Raw genomic sequence first — 11,089 nt, 5'->3', positions numbered from 1 at the left:
CAGGAAATACTCTGTATTAATGGTGTTTTGCGTTTAAGTTAACATTTGTCTCTGTGCAGTCTGTAAAGGATGCAATTTTAAACAGATCTGCTTTTCTGCATGACAGGGTCACACACACTGAAATTTCTAAGAAAGCATTCAAATCTGAACCAGAAAATTAATACAAAACATTGTAAAATGCTTTACTTTCCAGACATACAACTTCCGATGAATAAGCAAGAGAGTTCCTGACTTTTAGTTACAAGGATAGAACAAGATAAATCATTAACTTATTAATACTATTGTTTTATATATAACAAAAATTTTCACAACAAACATCCTGCAGAAGTTCTGTGAATTGATACATTAAAAGTAACATCAATGGACAGTTCCATCACTTACAACTGTAATGGACTGCACAAATTAGCAATTTGACGAGATAGCAAAGAGAAACAAGATGAGACATAAAAGACATCCAAAAATGACACCTTGGGCATTGCTCTGTTTAAGCCCCTCGGTACGGGACTGACACGATGGTTCCCAGCACACAAGTACACAAGTGCTTTGGTCAGTATCTCTACCTTGTGATTATAGGTCGGAGTCTGCATACAGTGAAATTCATGCCCAATATCAAGTTTGTAAATGCCATGTGCACCTGTCTCCACTTTAATCTTTTGCCGCGTCCTGCATTCATGATGAAGATTTTTTGCCTCTCCTGTTCAAGTTAAATCACAAAGTTAACCTATTCAAATAAATCAGAACTAAACTTTCAAAATGTTAATAGCATAAGTCTAGTGCTGGCTTCAAGTTTTCTATTTTTCAAAAACATTAAAGTGAAATTTCTCTACATTTACAGATATATACTTGTTAATTTATCCTACGAATCCAAAGGAGAGCACACATTTAATGACCTGCATTTAAGAACAGTGAGTTTGTATTTGCCAGATAAATGATTTACTTCTACGAAAATGAAAACGCTACCACAGTAAAAAGTAAAAGACAAATAGATATTTAATTCATGTAAAAAGTCTGGCAGTACATTCTGCAGTCTAAAGGTACTGACCAAAGTTTGTGAAGACCAATACTGGTATAACTGCATTAGCATGAAGTTCAGCTCAAGAATTATCTTCCCTATCTGCTCAAGATCTAGATACATTTTACAGATTACCATGTTGTTGTGAAAACAGTTTCTGACCCCTGAATTTATTTTCCTGCTACACGTATGTCCAACATAACAGCAATCAATAGCTTTGCACTTCTGACTACAGACATGCTGTATATGCAAGAAAAAAAACTGTAAAACTTTCAAACAAATGCGTTAGGCATTGCAAATTTTTGATTTTTTTCCACAAACTGTCCTACAAATGAAAATCCTAGGAACAGCCATGTTACAGGCTTCACATGTAAGAGTTTGGGCCTTTGTTTACTTTATACTCTATTAAAATGTAAGATGTTTCTCAGTTCAGACAATTGGAAACAGCTAGTTTGTGTTAAGAATGGAATGAAAATAATCCAATGATTTAGGAAATTTCGTTTAAGAAAAGCAAAGGCTCTCCTTAGATGCTTACCGTATTTCCATGTTCTTTCACTCACTTTTTCTTCAGAAGCAATAAATAAGTAAATAAATAGAAGCAGGCACTAAGTTTATTCCTTAAATGGAACTTCACCTAGGCAAAGTAAAAGCACTACAAACCAATCATGATCAACCTTTGCAGCTTTCTTGGGGCTCTCACAATATATGATGATTTTCTGTTACCACTCAGCTCCTGACATCATGACATTACATGACATTACATCTTAAACAAAAACCAATAATGAACTTCTAACCCTTGTGGTGACTGAGAAAAACCTTAAAATAATGAATCTGAAGTTTCATTCAATGAGTAGGATTATTTCTTCTCCTTTTTTTTTTCTTTACAATCCAGTACTTCTCAAGGAAGCACTTGCTGACCACTTCAGGTGGAACAGTTGCCAAACTGGGTTTATATCAAAATATGACTTAAGCTCTAAGTATATAACTTCATAATTACATAGCTATAGCTAGACATCATCTACTAATGTTGTAAGTGTACAGATATGGGTTTGTTTGTGTACATAAAATACTCTGATCACCATGCCATTTTTAGCAAATTTATGGGGTCATATCTGTGTAGGTTTAAGAAACCTTTACTATTCATATTGCTACATACTCTCTCTGAATGTGCAGCATACTTTACATACACAATCACCCTGTAATGCCTATCATGACTAGCTAGTACAAGTATTCAATACCTTGTTATAATTGTAGTGATGTTCACCTGCTTTGTCTTAATAAATATTAATGCACAGTTCATACATTGCAGCCAGGAGAGCACAGCCAACTGCTTTCTAGAAACAATCCCTCATATTTTAAAGTGTGTATGTGCAACCATTCATTTTGTATAAACACCTGAGAACACAAATTAATTAGGAGCAATTCCCATTGAAAAAGTGATTTTTAATCAAATGTTGGACACGCTTGTGAAAAGCACCTTTAAAAAAATGAATTGTTTTTTTATATGCAGACTCAAAGAGTAAAGTTTATCCAAGTGAAAAGAGAAACTCACCCTACGTCTCAGATCACTGTTTAAAAATCAGCTGAAATCTTTCTTGTTAAGAGAGTGTGCTAATCATATAGGCAAATAATTTGTAGAAAAATGAGACAAACAGAATGCTTTTACTTTCCCTCTTTTTCACTGTACCTAGGAGTCCATATTTTATCCTTAGACCATGAGACCACAATCCCTCATGTTGCTGGAGAAGACCGATGATGTGAACTCCAAGAACACCTGGGAGGTAAGTCTCCCCTTCCAATGAGTATTGTCTCAACTTATCATCAACCTTTTTCTCCAGAAGTGCTACAAAAAGAGTAGAAGTGATTATGCAGTGGTAGAACACAAAGTTACTTTTACTAGTTAGAAGGAATACTACAGCAGGAAAACCACAAATGCATTTAGTTTTACCCCATCTAACTGAGGAACACCATGATGTACTCTGTGTAGTAAACTAAAGACAGAGCTGGATATTCAATCTCTTTCTCCAACTACATATACAGGCTGTAGACCACATTTCTCAGATACTGCCTGAAGTTTAGTGAAATGAATCCAGCCAAAGCTGCTTCTAAAAGGAAATGAATTCTAACAGACTGATCTTTTCATTACCTAAGGCCTAACATGTGAACACGTGGATATTTACTTCTACATTAAGCCTGAGAAAGTTTGTGGCTTTAAAACAGAAGAACTGGTGCAGCCTAGTTCTCAGGGGATGAGAGTTTGAAATCAGACCAGAACCGTTTTTAGGTGCAGTCACTGGTAATCTATGTGAAAGCTAAGGATGAACATTTCACCAAAAGATGATCTCCCAAAAACCAAACTGGCATTCCGCATTCCTTAAAAGTTAGTTTTATTTGAAAATATTGTATAATCCTATGATATTTCAATGTCTTTGCCACCTGAAGACCACAGTAAGAAATACTAAGGAAAAAATGAGAGCCTTAAACTTAAATTACTGGTTTATTCCACTGTATTAATTTACCTTTTAACAAATTGATGTCATACAAATAGTAAAGCCCTCTTTCTGATACTTTTTATTTACCTCTTAGTCTATTTGTGAGAAAAAGAAAGATTTCAAGATTTTTAGAACAGGTCTTAAGAGACATTTAGATACACATGCACTAATTTGTACTAACAAAAGTGAAAACCAGAAAATATTCTAAGAGATGTTACTGTTCTGGCATTTTTTTGTTAAGTGATCCCTTACATCTTATTTCCTCCACCAGCAATTAAACAGTAATTAAAAACAGGCTTAAAAACCAGTTTGTTTTATAATTCCTACTATTCTGAAATACATATTAGTATTAATTTATCAAGGATAGTAATTTTAAAAAGCAGTCTTACTGATTTGAATGGAACTTTAGAAATGCGTTTAGAAATATGGGCTCCAGAACTTACATTTACACGGCAAATACTTATTGCCCTCTAACCTGAAAGAAATGCAGCATCCTTCAATAAATTATTCAGGGATAATGAAAAAGCTATCTTCTTGCCAAGTTGTTTAGTGATGTTTCCTGACAGAATGATAGGACTGCTCTGCTTTATCAGCTTTACCTCCAGTTGGATCATGTACCTCTGCTCTCCACTTAGCATCTGCAAATCTGTCATTCCCTAGAATAAACAAACAAACAAATAAAAAACAAAAACAAAACCCAAGTCACTCAACAGTACAAACTGATTAAATTTTGAGAAGGCAATAGTATAGACTTGAGCATTTCAGAAATGAGATGAGAGGAGGAAGAAAAGAGATCTTTTTCTATACACCAAACCCCCTCCCACCCCCCAAACTATAAAACTTGCTGTTAGTAAATAATGAGGATGAAGGATCGATTTTTTTTTTCCAGTTATACAAAAATCACAGCGGTTTGAGATCCTATTTCCTTCACCTCCTGCTGGCTTCAGTAGTGACTGAAATCACTAAGAATGTTACAATACCGGGCCAAAAAATAATATGGTGTTACTGAAAATATTGGCAGTCTCACAGAGCTAACTAGATTTAGGCTAGATCAGATGCAAATGCAATAATATGCAATGTTAATTAGTGTTTGGGTTTGTGAGAAACATCCAAAAAGTCTTTGCTGAAATATTACTCCAGAAAAAAATTATCTGTTGAATAGTGTGCACACTGTAGAAAAATGCAGTGTGTTTGAAAGCAACTAGCTTTGGAGGCCCACGTAAGACATGGCATTCTGCTGAGGGTATCAATTGTATAATGAAAGAATTGTTCAAATCCTGGAATATAAACAAAAATGGCAGTAGAGTTTCAGGGATAAACTCCCACCTGCATTTTTGTTTGCTTTTTCATTTCAGAGTTCAAATACTGGCATTCTCTTATTTATTCCACGGTGCTTTAAAAAAAAACCCACGAATAATTTCTGTGATATAAAGAACCATATCTTAGAGATTCTTATGTCTATAGAGTCCACAGAAGTGAAGAAAATAGCCTGGGCTTACTCAGAGTCTTTATGCATGGTCAGAATACAGGTCTGAAAAACCATGCGACTACATATGCACATAATGAACCAGAGCCCACAGGAGTCAATGGAATCTTCTCTACCAACTTAACACTGGGAGGAATCCAAGAGTTTTGAGTACCTCTGAATGTAAAAACATTGTTTTAGATTATTTGCAGAAGCCATGCCTTAAAAGCTTTTAAAACACAGCAATTTAGCACTGAGTCTGTCTCAAAAATACGCAATAAAAAGACTGCTCACAAAACTATTTTTCGGTATGTGTGTTTTTCATTACCTTTCTTTTCTGTGCTTTTCTTTAAGTATTCATCCTAGTATGAGAGCTCATAACCTGAGAACATACCTTAATGTAATACACATCTCGGTCATCTACTATCAGCTCCAGGTCTCCAATTCGTGAATTTTTAGAAAACTCAATTCTCCCTTGAAGAAAAAGAAAACTGTTAACTTTTTCTGGACGTATACTGCTCAGTGATGCTCCACAAAACTGTACCCAAAATGATAGCTGCCATTGTTGTGAACAATATATTTACCGAGTTAAAACATAATAAATAACAGAGCAAAGGAAAAAAGTTAGGAACAGAGTTTGCACAGGCATTGAAGTGTCCTCAGAACATGCATCTCATTTTGAAAAGTTATTCTGAGAATACTAATTGAGAAGAGGCAACGAAGCTGTCTCCAACAAACCAGCTTAGTTCTGGAAGTGATCTGTACACTTCCTTTAGGCCTGTGCTAAAACTTGTAAGCTGTGTTGTGCTGTGGAGACATTTCAAGAGCTCAGAACACTGTGCACGCAAAGCCTTGCGCAGTGTAGGTAAATCTTCCATGCAATCCATTTGAAAATAACCAGGATAAAAAGAAATATAAATAAAGATCTGGAGGGACAAGTTCTACATACGTGGTTTTGATGTATTTTAGCACACAAAACAGAACATCACTTGTCCAGCATGTCAAAGAAGCTGAAATACATCGTCTATATTATTACCATATATTTATCAGTTTATATTTCATCAACGTGTTTGTTGATCCTCTTTTCTATGTTACACAGTGATTGAAATGTTACTTTTCCTTATAATGCACAGCAATATCACAGTCAGTACTGAATTGTTTTGGCAGCAAGTCATTTTGTATCAGAACTAACAGAATACAGCAAACTAAAATTCAGGAATAGTAAGGCCAGTTCAGCATATGTAAATGATTACAGAAAAACCTACTGTTCCTTAGACTTAACTTCATCTACACTGGTAACAGCTTTCCTCTTTAATGTGAGTTTGTGAAACAGGTACTGAACTTCTGACTGTGCAAAACAGTCTTAACCAGGATGCAAAGACCACTGCGAATGGGTGTTATCTAAAGCAGTAAGCTGAATGGCCACCACACAGTTATGTAGTTTCTACATTAGATTATTGACTGAACTGTATCGATATTTCTCTGTTAATTCTAATGAAGTTCTCCTAACTGAAGTTAATTGACGATCGGGTTCTTAGTTGAAAAACCTACCATCAATCTTGATTTTTTTCTTAGGTTGTATTAACTGGATTCTGAATTTCTTCTGTGGGACACTAAAATTTAGGTCAACGCCAACATCCCTTTTCAAGTCTGAGTTTGGAGTCCCAATAAAGAAGTGAAGGACAGCTTCATTTGGGATCCATGAATTCTCCTGAAAGAAAGGAAGGATAACCACATTTGCAATTTACGAATTTACATGCACACGCATTTACAGAACAATCTATCACATTGAGTTACATCACATGATCATAGCCAACTGCACCGCTACAAAAATTTTTCACCTATCTGCTTTTCAAAACTTTCAGCAAGAAATTCCGTTTTTTCCCAGGCTCTATTTTCCATTCCCTGTCCAGTGCTTGTCTTGCAAAACACTGTCTGAACACCTTGAATTTCACAGCATACTGACCTTCTCTTGAAGTTATGCTAAATCCTGCCAAAATTTATGGCAAATCAGACCACACTTCCAGTTATAAATTTAAGCTCTATAGCTCAGGCTTAAGTGAGTATAATTTGGCAGGCTGCCTTAAGCCCTTACGCTGTGGTGTCAGCAGTGGGATACGGTACACAGCGCCATGACCCTACAGCTGGTGCCTTAGTTGACAGTTTTGGCTTTGCCCTGTCTACAGACTTGGGTTGAGACAGAAGACAAGACTCCAGCCACTGCCCATGTTAAACACTTATACTATCATTTTAGATCAAGTCAGAAATTCTTACTGTCCCCTGCAGAAGCTGAAAACCATTCCTTCCCCCAGCTTGCCCAAACGAACATATTAACACAACTGACAGCCTTCTGGAGTGGATTCACTGGAGCCTAACTTCTGCTTTTAAACAAGATGTTTAATGTAAATTAACAATTTAGGTTTTGAGGTTTTTTGTCACAAAGAGAAAAAAGTCATCGAAGTGAGGCCAGGTTGTTTAGTACTGGGCACCAAGTCAAAACCCCTGGTCTCTAGTTCCAGCTCTATCAGTCTTATCTAACCATATGACTTAATATCCGTGTGCACTGTTTTGTACATGGAAATAGTATGTACCTGCTATCAGCATCAGTAATTTGTTTTCAACATAATTTCCCACTATAATGGGAATGGAAATAATAATAATAATGTAGCCCTTGAAAGCCAGTTCAGTTGAATATACAATACTGAGATATACCGTACTTTCATCAGCATAATAAACTAAAACTAAAGCCAAAGTAACGCATGTGATAATGGTACCTGAGGAACATAGTTATATGCAGCTTCCATAAGGTACTGCTGCAAGCCTCTGTCTTGCTTAGTTAATGTGACAGCCACTCTCAAAGGTCCAGTAAGGGGGAAAACCAAACCACTGGTGGGGTGAGGATATGACATTTCAGAACACAGCTGCCAGCCACTAATCTCAGACACTGGTAGAAGACAACAGTTGAACATTCAGTTAGAACAACAAACAAAGAAAACATGCAAATGAACATCGCACTGAAGACCTTCTAGAACTAATATGTAAAAAAGAAATTCTACTGAATAAAATGATCTGTTATGGGTATTTCAGAATGATCAATCTTTCCAAGACAAACATAATACCTAGACTCACCTTCCTCCCTAGTGCAAGTTCTGGATTCTGTGCGGTCTTGGAAAAAATCTATATATTCTGTCTCATCCACCATCTTGAAGTAGAGTTTAGAGCTACAACCAAGAATTTCAAACGGTCATTTAAAAACAATCATGCTGACGTTACAGCAATATTTACACAAAATCCTCAGTTACATACCATCTTCTCCCAGTTCTTCACAGTCAGTATTAGATTTCTCTGCTCTGAGTAATTTGGTATGGTCACCTTATTGCAATTCAATTCCCCCCTCTTCCGGGTTTCTAAACAGGCCCCCCCCCCCTCCCCAGGCTATCTTTGGACATCAATTTCGTTCCAGTCTTCAAGTTCTTCCAGAACTTCACTAAACTGCTTGCACAAGAATCATGGTCTCTGCACTTGACTGGAGCAAGAGAGTTAATGCAATACCTAATAGACTCTACAGTCAGTCTTGTGTTCAAATAACGCGCAGTACAGGTTTGTAATTACTTTGACTTTCACCCTGGTCTGTCATCCATTCTCACTGACAGAAATAGAATTACAGCAGTAACTTTCCCAGAGTCCTACGAGAATGGATGGTTTAAATGCAAAGTCCAGAGCCTTTTAGCTCTTTTCCGACTGCATATACTATAGTATCACAATGAGCCAAATCAAGAGACACACAAAGGAATGACAATCCACATACTATAAATACTTCATTCATCTGTTGTCATTTCTAAGAGGCACGTAGTTGATGTCTTTTACAATATGTGCCTTCTACAATGTAAAATGCACAGAATAATTTCCCCTTCCTTTTCTTCTGAATGGCAGATTTGGACTATAAGTCAGACAAACAGTTTGTTTTCTGACAAAATATATTTCTGCTCTATTAGTGACCCTGCCAATTAAGTCTGATTCAAGAAAGTTATCACCGTTACTATTTTAGGAAGATGTCCTTGCTTAATCTTACCTGAAATTAATTATCTCCATAGATTCTTCTGGAGTGTTCAAGAAAACTTTGAGCTCTTGCCCTTTTTTCACCTGGATTCCCCCATCAAGACTAGTAGATTTAGGCCAGCTTGTCCCAGAGTCCCCACAGTTCCCATTTGGATAGAAAGCTGGACAAACGCACTGTTGAAAGATTCAGATACATATTTTTCTATGAAAAGCACTTTCTTTTTAAAGCATTTAATTTAAAACACAGGCTGCTCATCCTCTCCAACAAATAACATAGCATTTGATGCTGTAACACAGTATATTCTAACATTAAAATCATAATAACTATTGTGTTTCAGGAAATCACTGAAAAAATTGCATGTCATACATAATTCCTGTGTGTCACATATGACATACACTTTCTAACATGAATTTAAGTATAGTTTTACTGTACCTCATAAGTAAGGGACCTGAACTCAGACTTCAGCATGAAATATCAGGAACGGGAAAGTGATTCAGACTGAGTATCGTGGTGTAAGTTTATCTCTTGTCTATACAGCACTTAGTGAAGCTTAGTAAATGTATTCAGTATGTATAAAAAGCTACAATAGCCAGGTAAGGAAACACAGGGTTAAATTATCCATTGGTTTGTAGATCCATAACGTGGAACTGCATGTCTGATCCTGAGAAAAATCCAAAATGCCATCCTTGTAACAGGTAAAGTATTCAAAAGGTCATCTGCATGCAAGCATTTAGGAATTTGATTTAGAGAACGGTCAGCTTAAAACAGTACTGGAAAATCACAGCAATAGAGTTCAAAATCAGACAGGCAGGATAGGAAACCACTGCTGTCCTTATAGCGTAGCAACTGTTCAGCAATATAAGTCTGATGACTGCTTGAGTTCTTCAGGAATCTCCTAATTGATTACAATGGACATTCACATCAGGAATTGCTACTTGACATCAGGAATATGCGAAAGTGACAGATTTGCAGCAGTTATTACCTTGGTTTGATATACCCATTTAGAAAGAAATTTGACTGTTGTTTGAAATCTGCATTCCCTTTGATTTTTATGTTGATTGCTGCTGAGGCATTGACTGCCAGTTGAACAGGAAAGCCCGAAATTGCTGGAAACTGCAATTCTTCAGTGGCCAAACTCAGCCTTTTATTAAACTGGACCTCTTGCCCCTATGGTGAAAAAACCCCAAACAGACAAAAAATGGAATTTTATTTTGCATGATAAAGTCAGCATTCAAGATATAACTATCCACTACATTTATCTGCTGTGAAGGTGTTTTTAACTGAGCTGAGCTGGTAAATAAGGTAGAAAGAAGCCCAAAGCCTGCATCTGGCCAGGGCACGAGTTAGACATTAGCTGTACACCAATTAAAGAAAGAATTATTTTTTACATAAGCATGGACGGACTTGAATAAGAAAAACAAGAGAAAAGAACTATCAAACAACAGAAAAAGTCCTTGCCTACTATATTACATGCTGTTTAAACCCAATATATACTGGTGTCTTTTAAAGTTCAATTTAGAGAAACAGTAAGTATTATTTTGTATCTTTTACGTATCTGTCAGAAAGTAGTTTCTCAAGGCATTTACTTTCAAATAGAAAAAAAGGTTCCTTTTACCTTTAGAAGTTTGACAGCCAACTCAGCCAGATTTAAAGAATAATGTTTCATTTGTTTTCTTAAATCTTCACAATCCAAGAAGCTAAGTTCATTTCCAAAGACTTTTATGCTTAGCTCACATTTCAGCACCTCTTTTCTCACTGTTCTCTCAGTGAACTGACATGTGATCAAGAAATAAATCAGGAAAAGAATGATGTTTATATTAATTTCCTTTCAAACTCATAATAAACAACTCGTCAGTGCAGGCTACGTTATTACTAAACAGACATTAGGATCCCTTTTATAAACATTTCAAGACCACTTAAGACCTTTGATTAGTATCTGTTCTTTCCAGCTGAACTTCAGCTCCATATCACACAAGCTGCCTTTCCCTATGAACACAGGTAATGTGTAGTCCTAAGATGACTGCGCAAAAGCAGAAGTATTACAATACATACCCACCAAC

Source organism: Charadrius vociferus, unplaced genomic scaffold, assembly GCF_000708025.1.
Source record: "Charadrius vociferus isolate BGI_N301 unplaced genomic scaffold, ASM70802v2 scaffold1196, whole genome shotgun sequence".
NCBI classification, from domain to species: domain Eukaryota; kingdom Metazoa; phylum Chordata; class Aves; order Charadriiformes; family Charadriidae; genus Charadrius; species Charadrius vociferus.
This window is presented reverse-complemented; position numbering follows the sequence as displayed.